Source organism: Pinus tabuliformis, chromosome 5_2 (assembly GCF_031772625.1).
Source record: "Pinus tabuliformis cultivar Carrire ecotype Pingquan chromosome 5_2, CPIR1, whole genome shotgun sequence".
In the NCBI taxonomy this organism is placed as follows: Eukaryota; Viridiplantae; Streptophyta; class Pinopsida; order Pinales; family Pinaceae; genus Pinus; species Pinus tabuliformis.
In genome coordinates, this window is record NC_142306.1 from 273,352,344 (window position 1) to 273,367,545 (window position 15,202).

Consider the following 15,202-nt stretch of genomic DNA (forward strand, 5'->3'; position numbering starts at 1 on the left):
TTCTCAGTCTTGAAGTAGAGCATCTCTCTGATAGCTTCAGGGTTGATGTAGAACACAGCTGAGCCTGAAGGGTCAAGCACTGCCCTCTGAGTAGGGTCATAGTTTTCAGCGCATAGGTGGATCAAATCAGGGAACTGATTGACCTGAGGGAGCTTGAATATAGGGAGAAAAGAGTCCCATATGCCCAGCACATCTGTCCCATTCTCATGTTTAGCCTTTAGCTCATTTAGCAGGTGGATGTGGAACTTGGTCCTCATCAGCATTTCCTCTGAAATTTGATAGTCCAGGTCTGCTAGAGGCTGCCACTCCAATTCTCTCTGAGGGGCATTCAATGGAGCAACGTTTAATGCCACCGGGGCTACTGGTGTATCCATGATTTCCTTTAGGATTCTGTTGTTTATGGACTAGTGTTACTGTGTAGAACAACACCAAAGGGTTTTCTATGAACAGGAGGGTGAATTACTCAGGAACAGAGGACAAAAGGTAAGTTGCAGCAATTGAAATACTGCTTAGAACACGAATAAGGCAAATGTCTGGCCTTACTCTCACTTTTACAGCAAATTGGTACAGTGTGGGTTACCAGTTCGCGAATGCGCGAACAGAATGCAGTTTTAATAAAATTTCAGGTGAACGAGGCTTAGCTGGTGAATTTCGACGTTCTAGGTGCAACTGGGAACCAGGCAGAGGGGATTTGCTGGTGAATTATCTGTTTTTTCACTGCTTTAAGTTAATTTGGCAATTTACAGACAAAACCGGGCGCAGAAAGGATTTGCACGGATAAATACCTGATATACAGTCAGCAATGGTCAAGGATGCAGGTGAAATGGCGCGCCAGCGGTCTGGAGGTTGAATTCAGCAGGTTGGCGAAGGCTCGGACGTGAAATTCATGCAGAGGATACAACAGCGTTTTTTGCAAAAAGTGCAAAAAATGCGACATTTCGGCCAAAATATAGTTTTTTAGGACTTTGGCGCCTTTTTTGGATGACGTCAGCATGACGTCATCAGGTGGGGTCAAGGTCGGATGACGTCAGCATGATGTCATCGGGTGACATGGCGGCATACAAGGGGTCCACGGGGATGGTGAAGTGGCAGACAGGTGGGTCAAATCGGGGATGGGGCGCTGACACGGCGGTGATGCTGGCGGTGACGCTGGCAGGGCGGATCAACCGAAACCGGAAGTGGTTAGCGGTTTCATATCGCACCGCTTTTGATACGGAGGCAGAAATGTCAGATGTACCTCCGATACGCTGTGGGGGTGGCGCGTGGCAGAGGCCTGACGTCACCCTCTGACAGATATCAGAAGGTAACTCTCGTACGTCGGGGCCGGTCTGATATGCACGAGGGCCGTCGGATCAAAGGGGCCCGATCCGACGGTCGACGGGACGCTGAGATGGCCGAACGATACGGGCGGAGGGCGGAATAAAATAATATTTCTTTTGGGATTTGCGCTCGGCGGAAACCTTTGGAATATGGCGGATTTTTATGGTTTTTCCAATGTTTTTTGCAAAAATGCGCATAGCGCCAGAACTTTGGATAAAATGAAAAAGTGGGTTTTTGGTGGTTATTTCGCAAACGAAGCGGGTTAGGGGTACAGTAATGGGGTTTTTATAAGGTTTTAGCATATAAAGGGGTTAAATGGGTCAAATGACTTCTTGAAGGGGGAAAAGGGTAGGGCTTAGGGTTCTTAAACTGGCCTGGTGCCAATTTAATCCCTGACTGTGAACATATGGCTATAATGCCAAGGGGAGGGATATTTATACAATGCTTGGGGTTTATACACCATAGTGTTATAATAGTAGGGAAAGAGTAACATAGGGGATTTAGATAATAGAAGTTAGGAGTTAATATGGATGAAAAGGGTAAGTGAGGAATGATATCACTAAGTTTATTTTGAAAATCACTTAGTTTAGGGAGTAGATCAAAATAAAAATAATTTTAGACAAGAAATGTGGCTTTTAAAGGAATAAGAACCACCATAAAACCACCAATTCTTCCATAAATCTCAACTAATGAGGGGATGTTAAGAATGGGAGTGAAAGGGGAAACTGGGAAGTTAGACATGCTCCTTTACTTTGCTGCAACATAGTGGAGAAGAGGACCTTCTCAAACCATTGATTTTCCTTTGTGAATAGGTTAGCCCACATTCAATTGTAAGGAATGACACTTCTGCAACCCCATCTGCCTACCCATCTATTTGCCTAGCATTTTTTATTTCTTCATGGAGGGTTCACTTAGACTTGCAGACCCTCATATGCCTTTTCTTTTCTCTTGGCTTTTCTCTTGATTTTCTATCTAGAACTACCCTTATTGCTTCCAAGGTCCCAGATTAAGCAGTTGGGAACCTTAATTCTCTACCTAAGCTACTGGTCTGCCAAGATTAAACAGTTTGGACAGATTTCTTCCTCTATTCTACAACAAAAAATTGAAACATGGCATGATCCAGATTAGGCTTTTGGATCACCCATCAAAATTGAGTCAACAAAGAACTATGTACATACATTGTTTTCTCTAGGAAATATGGGATCTTTGCATCACCAAAGCAGAGCATATTTGGACCTTTCTTTGCCAATCATGAAATATGAAACCTATTGATATCGGTAGCTAACACAGGTAATGAGGAATACTCTCCCTCCAAATTCTGCAAAATGAAATTGTTATTACCCTTGACCTCAACAATGCTAAAAGGTCTGAACCAAAGGTTGTCAAACTTTCCAAGTTTTCCTTTGTCTTCTCTCATAGCATCGCATCTCAGTACCAAATCACCTATCTTAAAATCTCTTTCGATGGCTTTCCTATCAAACAAACTTTTCATTTTACTCTTATATTTCTTAAGCTTGTACTGTACTTCATCTCTATCCTCATTCAATTCTATGATCTGGTTTATTCTTCGAGAGAAGTCATCAGCCTCTTCATTTCACTCTTGTAAAAACTTCAAGATAGGGAAAGCTAAATGTGTGGGAAATACTGCTTCTTTCCATAAATGAGATGAAAAGGGGATTTACCTATTGATCTTTTGGGTGAAATCCTATTGGCCCAACGTGAATAAATAATATGACTATCCCAACTCCTTTTATGGTCCTCCAATGTTTTCTTTATTACTTTAACCAAAATTTTATTTTAGGACTCTTCTAGTCCATTTCCCTATGTGTAATATGGTGTAGAATGATGCAACAAGATCTAATATTTCTGATGGAACTCAATCATCTTTTTACTGTTGAATGCTTGTGCATTGTCTGTCACTATTTTCTGGGGGCATCCAAATCTAAACAATATATATTCTTCAATAAACTTGATAACAATAGTATCAGTTGCATTTCTGAATGGAATGGCTTCTACCCATTTGGTAAAGTAGTCTGTAGTAGTGAATATCCATCTGTGTTGACTACTTGATGGAGGATGAATTTCACCAATGAAATCTAATCCCCATTAACAAAATGGTGCTTGGACTAAGAATGGAACTAATGGAAGAGATGCTAATCTCTACTTTCCAACAAACATTTGACACTGTGTACAGCTCCTAACATTTGCTCCCACCTTTGAAAAAAGAGTAGGCCAATAAAATCTTGCCCTTAAGATCTTGTAAGCTGTGGCCCTCCAAGCATAGTGGCCTCCACAAATTCCTGCATGAACTTCATCAATGATACCTTTTGTTTCATTCTTTGTTAGGAAAAGTAAAAGGATATTAAGAGGATCCTTCCAATACAAATTTGCACACAATATAGTACTTAAAAACTTTCAATTTCAGTGTTTTACATTGATTTATGATCAATTTAGCTAGACATTCAAATTCTCTAAGAAAGTTCACAATGTCAAAGTACCAATATGATAACAAAAATTTGTCATCAATGTGAATCAAAATTGTTTGATCTGATGTAGAAGGTTCTTATGGATTCTCCTATATGGGGATTTCAGAAGGTTCTTGTGGATTCTTCTCAGTTGGGCTCTCAAAAGGTTCTTGTGGATTCTCCTGTATGGGGTTGCAGAAGGTTCTTATGTATTCTTCTTAGCTGAGATGTCAAAAACATAATTTATTCCTAAGATCTTGCAATTGGATTCAACAAGGAGCTTGGCCAGACCTTGAAATTTTATTAATTTGGTAGCCTTGATGATGAGATCATACTCTAAAATTTAAGTTATCCATCCCCCTCTCCTTCCATCAGTGTTAGGCTGAGTTAGAACAGTTTTGACAACACTATTAGGTACATAAGAAATGATAGAAGAGTGGAGGAGATAGACTCTAAAGGCTTTCAGAGCATGAAATAAAGAGTAGGCTTGTTTTTCAATGATGTCATACTTTAGCTCAACGTCTCTCATAGCCTTGCTAAAAAAGGCAATGGGTTGGTCATCTCCATTGTTGTTCCTTTGCAAATTAACAACAACTAATTTGGTTTCAGAAGCAAAAGAAAATACACTGAAGGGTTGAGAGTAATCTAGACTAGCTAAGATGGGAGCTTTAGCAATGGCCTTTTTAGTCTAATCAAATGCAAATCTAACAGGAAACGTCCATTTGATTTCATGATTTTTTTTTAGGATATCAGTTAAGTCCTTAAATATTTTAGCATAGTTAGGGATAAATTCTCTTAAAAAATTAATTTTGACAAGGAAATATTGCACTTCCTTCTTGTTCCTTGGTAATATGGGTGCCTAAGTTGTTGAGACTCTTTTAGGATCAACGACTACTCCTTTGGAAATGATGTGATCAATCAGTTTTCCTTCTTGAAGTGCAAACAAATACTTCTTGGGATTAAGAGAAATCCCAAATTTCCTACACCTACCAAAAACCTTTCTCAAATGCTTCAAATGCTTTTCATCAAAATTGGAAAAAAAAAATAAATCATCTGAATAAATAACAACAAATTTGTTGATCTTACCTACAAATCAAAGGTCCATAGCATGTTGAAATGTGTCTCCAACATTAGTTAACCCAAAAGGCATCAGATTATACATAAATGTGCCCCATGGAGTTGTAAATGCAATTTTCTCTCTATCCTTTGGACTAACCATAATCTGATTATATCCAAAATAGCCATCTACAATGGAAATTCTCTGGGCTCCTGAAACCTTCTAAAGTAATTGATCCATCTTAGGTAATGGATAATTGTCCTTCAGAGAAGATTTCTTAAAATTCCTAAAATCCACACACAATCTAATTTCACCATTCTTTCTTCTCACTAGAACTAGATTGGCTACCCAATCTGAATATATTAATGGAAGTATTATTTTAGCATCCAGTAACTTTTTTAGTTATTTTTCAATTATTGGAAGAAGTACATGATTAATTCTCCTCAATTTTTGTTTGAAAGGTTTTGCCTATGGTTTTAATGGAATTTTGTGTTCAATAAGAGATGTATCATATGTTTTTAATTCACTATAAGACCAGGCAAAAACATATTTGTAGGCTTTACGGAGGGCTAAATATTTGTCTTTAGCTTCCATTAATAGGGATGTAGAAATTTTAACGTTTCTGATCTCTTCAAAACTTCCAATGTTATAAATTTCAATATTTTCATCAGGTGAATCAAAAAGTGGATTTTTGGGGACATCATTATGATCAAAGAGCTTATCAAGAGGGAATAACCCTTTTTGAATAAAATTACTAGAGATTTGGATAATGTTATGATTAGAAATTGTAGAATCAAATTGTGGTGTTTGATTTTCATTGTAAATTTCAAGATAATCAAGTGGTTCTTCCTCAACTTGCATGTTTTAGAATCCATTTATGACTTGCAAAAATGATTTTAGTTTCTCTTCATCATCAAAATTTTTCCAGTACTTAAGATTGTCGGGAATAGATGGTCTATACTTGACTTGAATTTGATATTGGACAAGCATTTTATCAGGGATTTTAAAGGAACTTGTACAAACATCCCGGGAACCTACATGCATGTTTTGATCTCTAGGAATAGCAGTAATATTGAATGCTGAAAATAAATTTTCAATTGAATCCCAAACTTGATTCCTATAATATCTTAGTCTAGGGTGCCTAGTTTGGCATTGATTCCTAACTTGTCTGAGAATAAGTTTAGAATCACTGTATACACTTAAGTTCTTCACCTTAAGACTTCTTGCTAACTCCAATCCTAGTAGAAAAGCTTCATACTTTGCTACATTATTGGTTACATCAAATTCAAGTTTGTATGATTCAGTAATGTTTTCTTTAGTTGAATTAAGGATTCTGTGATCCATATCAAGTTTTTTGAGAATATTTTTCGGTTTAAATCACATTAGAATGCATTTGTCAACGCGTTTCGAACCAACGAGTGTGGTTCATCGTTAGGACAAGTTGAAGAATCAGATCCTAGCTGCATGTTAAATAGATAGAGCAGAACATCCAACGACTAAATTTGACGAGGCAACGGCTATATTGAACTGGGCAACTAGGCTAGTCAATACATATTCGCCCATGGATAGCTTGATATTATGGCACTTTCCAGAGCAATTTATTGTTCCTCCATTTGCAATCATCACTTGACACTCTGGTGTTGGATATAGGAAGCAATTCAATTCTTTTGCTACCCTACAATGAATAAAATTGTTGGTGCTTCCTGAATCAATCAACACTATTACCTTTTTCTTCTTGATTTGTCCTTCTATCTTGATGGTTTGAGGAGTGGTAATTCCCACCAATGCATTACAAGATATGGTCGGATTTATTTGTTCTTCATCTAGGCTTTGTTCCTGGAGTATATCTTCTTCTTTTGACCTTTCTTGCTCCTTTTCTTCTTCCTCTTCACAATCTATGTAGAATAATTTCTTCTCAGCACACTTATGACCTTTAGTGTATTTGCTATCACAACTGTAACAAATCCCTTTTGCTCTTTTTTCTTCCAATTGTTGTGGTGTCAACCTTATAGGTTGTGGAAGACTAGGGGCAACAACACTTCCGTCTTTATAGTTGTGAGTGGTATGCTTCCTGGTTGCCATAATTTTGCTTTCCATTTTTCTTGTTAACCTGAACGCCTTCTCTAATGAATCAGGTTCACAAAGGCGAACATCATGTTGGATATTATCCTTTAAACACCCTATGAACACGTCAATCCTATGCTCCTCTGGAATATCTTTTACCCTTATGTTCAATTTTTGGAACTCCTCAATGTGCTCCATTACTGAACCCTTTTGTTTGAGACTTATCAATTGGCTAAAAAAAGTGTTGCTTTTTATATCTTCATAATGTGCTATCAATTCTTCCGTAAAAATTGCCCAAGTGATAAATTGTTTACGAGAGCAAAGCCATTGATACCATACAAACTGATTTGGTTCCAAATATACAGTTGCCATACGTACCTTTTGTGCGTTTTGCACATTATTGAGATTGAAGAATTGCTCCATCTGTAATATCCATGTGGCGGGATCCTTGCCATCAAACTTCCTCATATCGATTTTTGGAATATGGTGATTCTTCGATCCAACATTAGCGTCTATGGAATCATGATTAACATTTCTTTTGTTCTCATCATGAGTTTCCTTTACTACCTTTTCACCATTAGTGACCCTTTCTTGTAGCAACTTCTTCAATTCTTCCATGTCTGTCTTCAAATCTACCATGTCTCTCTTCAAATCTGCCATGTCTCTCTTCAAATCTGTCTTTGAATCATCCATCTTAGCTTCCATGCCCTTTATCTTAGATTCCACGCCATTTATCTTAGATTCCACACCACTTATCTTAGCTTCTGTTAGATTTTGTGAGCGTGACATTTGTTGCACTTGTTCTTGTAATTTTGATATATCATGTAGCATTTTTTCCTCTTCTTCATGAGTCATGCTAGAGCTTTCAGGTTCCTTACTAGGTATTTTCATTTTCTTTCCTCGGGGCATCAGTTACCGATAATAATGCTTTACTATGCCCTTTGAATTCCGTTAAACCAAGCTTGCACAAAAATTTAAAAAAAAACTACACACCTTTTTTCAGTTTATAGAAGCCTGATATTGAATCTGATGTATCTCTATAATTTCAGATCATCCAGTTCTAAAATTGCTACCTATAGTATCCTTCTGCGTCCTCTTTCCAATTCCACAAGTCTGAGCCAAATTGGATTCTCCAAGGAAGAGTTATGTGAAATCTCCCACAGTGACTTGCTTTTAGACTGGTTCAGTAGAGCGAACTTGTACGACGTACCACGAGTCACTGTTTCAACCTTTGAATCTGAAACACACACACAAGAAACTACAGTCCGTCCTCTTTCTGTACCTTCTTACGAAATTTCAATCCAATCCCCAGAGAGAAAGTTATGACGATTTTCCTCAGGTCACCTGTTTTGAATGTAATTCAGGAGTCTACAAAAAGACCAACTTCCTAAGATCATATCTCTGCAAATATCGTGCGAAAAGCTCTGAAATTTGGACCCAAGGTTCAGCGTGATTTTTTCTCAAATGGGTTTTTTTTTCAACTTCTGAAACGTCACAGAAAAAAATTATAGCGAAAATTCCACGATGACCTGTTTGGAGCAGCGAAACCCTAGAATTCAAAGCTCTGATACCAAATGTTATGAAACCAGCTCAAGAAAAGATAGAAAAGATAGATCGACGCCTTAGTATTCAGCCTCTTCGAGGGGGAAACCTCCTTTACATTACATAAATGAACAATTATTGGATGATACAAATGACAAAACCTCCTTTCTATATATAGGAGTCTAAGGAGTCACAATATAATCCAGCCGACCTAACAATAATAATATAAAGCCACAAAAATAACAATAGAGGGATTCTATGGGGCACAGAAATAACAATATGGGGGTAATAGGGGCACAACAATATAAATAAGGGGTATAACTACAATAGTAATGGGGTAATCACTAGTATTATAGGGACCCAACATATTTAATGATTCCAAGACAAGGAACTTTCTTGGAGTCAAAAGTGTAAATATCATGGTAAGTTCTAGTGACTTCTAGTTGCAACTGGTCCATGGTCACTTTAGGCATTAGATTATGGGAAGCACCAAAATCTAGCATACAGTTATATAGTAGGAAATCATGAATTTTCGAAGTCACATAAAATGGTGGCACATTCTCATCTATCATGTCAGAGCTAGGACCAAAAACTATTGAGGGTTTTTCGTCCTGCAGGCTTATTACATCCCCTTCAGCATCCACACTAGATGACTAAATCCATTTTGAAACTTGGTTCTTATAACCTGGATTTTTTGACAGTTTAACTAGGGGAATTGGCATTTTAACTCTTTCCATCTCTCTTTCAACATTGAAGGTTGTCAAAATAGTTTTATCAATTTGAGTGCTTCACCTGTTTGATTCAATGGTTGAATGATAGTTGTCTGGGTTTCAGAAAATTTTATCTAAGGTTCATTTTGAATGGGACCTTTTGCAGGTCTACTAGGCCCTACCCTAGGTCTAAGATTATATCTTCTATTTAATTCACCAATTAGGAATTCAGAGATGGCCTAGTATTTAGAAATTTGATTATCTTCTTGATTTTGGGAAGACTGATTTGAAGGGTGAGGAACAATAGCATTATGTACAGATGTAGAATCAAAATTATTTATATCTTCAGAAATTAGAGCACCAATATCATCTTCTTGTTGGTCATCAATCATCAAAGGAGGTTGTATCTGTTGATCAGTGTTAAGTCTCTGTAAAATTTGAGTTTGAGGAGATCTTCTAAACCGATTTTGTGGTCTAACAATAGCTTGTTGTATGGTCCTAGGCTGATTTTCAATCTTAGAAATCCTATTAGATAGGTTGTAAGTAATGATGTTATCTCATATATTTTCTGATCACCGTTTTTAGACTTTGGGGAAGATCCTTCCTCCTTAGCCTTCATTTTTCTTTCAGGCTTGGCTTTGATTTTAGATGAAGCTAATCTGTTAGCCTCAACTTAGCATTAGTTTTCATATCCTGAAGGGTATGAGACATCCTTTCCCTCACCATGAATGAAAAGTCATCATCAAAGGATTTGGAAAACCTAACCTTTGCTGCTGCAACAAGAGGTTTACAATCAGGAGGCATTTTGTGGTAGATTTTATTGAATCTTTTAATGAAATCAACCACGGGTTCTCCATGGTTCCTCTTGAGATCTTCGAACTCAGTAAGGTAGTAAACTACATCCCTTTTGACACCCCATTGATTCTTGAATATAGTTGTTAAACCATTCCAAGACTGAATTGAATCAACCCTCAGTTTCCTAAACCATATCCTAACATTACCCTCTAAATACTAAACAAATAAATGCATATATACATCCTCATGATCTATATTAATATTATCTGAAAAATCAAGAAATGCAGCTAGATGATCTTCTACAGACAAACCAGTTTCACCATTAAACTTTGGCAAGTGTTTCAAATACCCAACAGGAAAATTATTTAGCTGGTTGGGAATATGTAGGGAAACATATCTAGATTGAATTATAGGTCGAAATGCCATATCAAAAGATGAATAAGATGATGATTTAGTAGAAGAGGTAGGAGATGATGTAGTGGAAGATGATGAGGTAGGTGGTGAAGTAGTGGGTTAAGCTGGAGGAGTAAAAGTGGGAGTAGGAGAATGAGAAAGTGGAGGAGGCCTAAAATATTTCAAAGGTGTTTTAATTACTAACTTTTGAACCTCTGTTTCAACCTTCTCTTTACTTTCAAAAAATGGGTTTGAATATACAGAGAAGGTTTCTTTGGGTCAGGTAGAAGTGGATGGGAATGCATAATTAGTGGGGGAGACAAAATCAGTTGGTTTTAGCTCTGGTAAATGTACATCAAGTTCTTCCTCTGACTTGGGAGAATATGAAAATATTTCAAGAAGTTTGTAAGATTTCAAAGATTGGACTAAGAGAGCTGACTGTAGATCAACTCCTTTAGATAAAAGTTCTAAAACCCTAGGTGTTAGAATAGCCAAATATAATTGGGATGGAACAGAGCTAATGGGATCAGAAACTGAATATCTTCAGGTTGTAATGGTACAGAATAAGAAGTAGAAGCTTCAAGTCTCCTTCTAAACAAGGCCTCTCTCACCAGTCTCTCAGGATCAGATAAAGGAGATATAACTTGAGAGTCAGAGTGAGGTCTGATATGTTTTGAAGGAGCTAGCTTGGTCTAGTGGAGTCACGGGGTGAATGATTTCTAACCTACATTTTCTTTATTCACCTTAAAGAAAAAAAATTTAATCGTTTTCTCAGGGAAAATAGTTCAATTTTCGATCCCCGACAACGGCACCAGTATTATGTTTTCCTCTAAGATGACTCTAGGTCAGTTAGTCATGCCAGAGCATCTAAAATATTTTGTTGGTTTTAAATTTTATGGATGACCAATGATATGAATTATTGAAAACATGCACTTAAGCTTTAATAGTTACTAAGCTAGATGAAAGGGCTACTATTTGTCTATCTATAGTTAAATTGCTTTAAAGTGAATGAATAAAAGAATATGTGATGGTATAACTTGCTAAATATTCAAATATAGTACTTGATTGGTTATAAGCAAACAATATAGGCAAACAATGTTTCCTATAGAACAAAATATATTCAAACGAATGTAGATTTGCGTGACAATTAATTGATATAGGGAAGTTTATAATAGCAAATAGTCTTATAAGCTAGTCCCTAGTTATTGCTGATAACTTCATAGGGGATTTAAGATTGACTGATACTCTGTATGATCTTACCCAGATCTCTGCATAAATACTTGAATATACGAATAAATACATAATGAAATAAGAACATATGAAAACTTACAAGAAGATAGAACTATAGAAGGAAAATTCAGAATCCTTTCATAAACTTGGCAAATCTCCAGCTCGGTTACAATTATATTCTCAAAGCTCATCCAAGGGTTCAACCTTTAATAACTTGAAGGAGTTATTTATACAAAAATTTATAGTAGATATTTTCAAAACAAAATTACAAAAATAGTACAAAATGTAGGAATTTCAAAAATGCTAAGTGTTGGCACTATGCTTTAGGAATCTGTTGATGATGTGGTCCCCAAAAAGTGCTGCCCAATTGTCCTTCAATTTTTGATGAAAGATACTCAATAAATTCACACAAGTGATCCCATCAGTCTTCACTTGGTATGGCAAGATTTACCAACTTTTTGTAAACTTCATCAACTTCGGCGTATTTCTCAAAAATGGGCTTATTTACAAAAATATGTTTAATTTCATGCTTAATAGTCAAATCAAAATATAAATCTTCTAATGCTTGTTTCCCTGTGATATGCCCCTTTATACCTACAAATTTTGATTTATCAGTGGCTATGGTATAAATCTTATGGCAGTATTCTTCCAAACTGATCATCATGTCATTTAGGGTCACTAATCCTGGCAGTCCTCTCTGATTTAGTAAACTAAACTTAAAATGAAACCTTTGGACAAAGGTCTTCAAGGTTTGACACTTAGTTTCCAACTGAGTCATCAAGTTATTTTATCGCAACACCTTCATGATTTCCAAGATGGTTTCTGTTTTGTCCAAAATTTGAATCTACTCCAACTTGGCCCTAGTTTTTGAGTTAAGAACTTTGATCATGTATGCAGCCTCACTTGGTTTATCTTTAAGAAGATTCTTCACTTTATTAATGGCCACCTGACATCTTTTTATGAGTTCCTACTACTCAAAAATGATCTGAATGGAGGACCATACTTTAGTTATGGCATGATTGATATCTGCCCATATGCTTTCCTTCGCTTGGGCCAAGGTCTGAGCCATCAATGACTAACTCTGCAACTCTTCAATTCTTTTGTTCAACCTATGTGTTTTTTGTATTTCCTCAACATACAAACTATCATTCTTTATTTTCTGAGATTCCATATTCTAAAATTCCTTATGAAGTCTTTCATTCTCTTGCTTCTGGTGAGTAAGCTCCTATGAGAGATTGTTCAAATCTTCTATTGTCGATGTAGATTCCCCTATGGATGATGTAGACTCCCATGGGGTTTTGGACACTGTAATAAGGATAGTTGTGATGGAAGCTATATATAATTGAGTAAATTTCTCTTTTTCCTTAAGAAAATTCTCAATCTTCTCCTCCATAGTCTTAATCTCTACATTTTGCCCAATTATCAGTTTGAGCATTTCATCCTTGTGTTGTTCATTCTCTACTATCTCCTTGTTTTGAGGGTCCTTTGTAGAAGGTGGTTTCAATTGTTTCCTCAATAATGCAATATATGTGTTCTTATTTTTGATAATATCTTCAAAAACTTTGGCTAGGGTCATATCCAATTTTAATTACTAAGTCCTCCAATGAATTAACCCTATTGTCCTTAGCTAAAGAGGAAATTTTCTCAATCTTCAACTGTGACTGCACATTTGACAGAGTAGTTTTAAGCTTTGACAATGCCATAGCAATGTTTGTCATGGTTGAGAACACCATCTCACCAGACTGCCTATGCATGTCCATTTTATCAATTGGATAAATCTAATTAGCATCAAATGTAAACACAATTTTTTTATAATCAGAAGAACCTTTAGGAAAAGGCACTTGAGCCTGCAGAAAGGCCATTTGCATTCTTCCTTTCTCACTGTCAAATGTTGTCAACAACTTGGCTATGATGTGGAAGTCTTCTTCAAAAATTGTGCATAAACATTAGCTTTCAAAGATTCATTCTTCTGCTTGATTTCAAGGAAGTTCATGAAAACATTTGACTCCTCTATTTCACTTGCTCCTGTTGATTGAGTAATTTCTAGGAAATTCTGTGAAGTAGAAGAAGAAGAAGGAGTAGTAATTACAGGTTCTTATATCCCTACAGAAACCTGTGAATCGTCCAAATTGATGATGATAGGATCCTTCTGACCCTGAGTAGTATTAGTAGTTGTAGTTCCCTTTGATTCAATCCTTGATTTCTTTTGGTAGTGGATGAATTCATTCTATCTAATTGTTATTGATGATGATCCTTCCCTAGGCCTCTTGTCATGCTTAGTTTGAGAAGTAGGAGTCTGAAGAGTAGAAGGAGGTAAAACATGTCCTTTTGCTTCTTGATGAGTATTCTCTTCCCATTGCTTTTGATTTCTAAACTTCTCAATCTCTAGCCTAGGTGTATGATTATAAGGAGTGGTTTTGAGTTCCACCCTTAAGTCTGAAATAACGCTGAATGGATCATAAGACCAAGTGAAGATGGGTTGGAAACCCATCTATTTTAATATAGAATCTACCTTTAAACCAACTGCTCTAGTGTTACATATGAATGATCCAACCTGTTCCTTTATCTTGAACTGTGATCTCCTCTTCCCTGAGTTAAAATGGAGCTCGTCCATTTTCATCATCTGACTGATATATTCTAGAGAGAAAATCCTGATTGGAACATATTTTGGAAACTTATATGGAGCTAACTTGTAGCCATATACTCGGATCTCTGTGTAGTTCTAGTAAAGATACCAGTCTCCTCTTCTGACTTGATCACCGAGGTGTAGGATCCTTTTGATTTATGTGCTAATCGTGGGTTCACTCTGACTGCAGAGAAGTTGTGAAACTGGGTGAATGAAACAGTCTATGAAGACTGAAAATCTGAACTCAGTTGAGTTCTTTCTAATCAATGAGGTCCAGTGAATAATTGCTTGATCCTATTGTTGATCATCCTACTTGTGTAAAGAAATAGGAAACTTGTCTCCCTGTTGAAAAATAAACATATGAAATAGTACAGAGGAGTATCTAAACACTCCTTCAGTAGTAAGGCTCATCAATTGTTCATGCATAGCTTCAGCCAAAAATTGACTATAGTTATACATGAGGTAGGCTTATTTTCTTTAGAAAATATAGGCAGATAGACTAGGATAGCTTCATCTACCCATTGGTCTGACTAATATCATAACAAGTAATAAATACGAGAAATTATATGATTGGCCCTTTTAGGGAACATAGATGTTGGGTAAGGAGGATTCTTCTTGGGGAGCTCAGCATCTTCAAAGAGAAAGATCTCAAAGATTTGAGCTCTTTGAGGGAAGTTCAACTTGTGATATAGGTCGATTAAGGCTGGAGTGGAGAAAACATTGAGGGATTCATTATCAGGTATCAAAATCATTTTGTTTATGGTTTCTGTAGAAATAGTTATCAGAATGTCTCCATTCTGAGTTACTATTGTTCTCTGTAAGGGATTATATTTTGATTGGAACCAGATAACTAGGTCAGGGAAGGAATAAGTATGGGGAAACATGTACAAAGGTAGATTTAGATTCCCAGAGATTTATTTCATCCTCAGAATCAAAGTAGGTCTGCTTCAGCCAGTTGTGTAATTTGAACATGCTGAATTCACATTTGGTGTTTGCAACT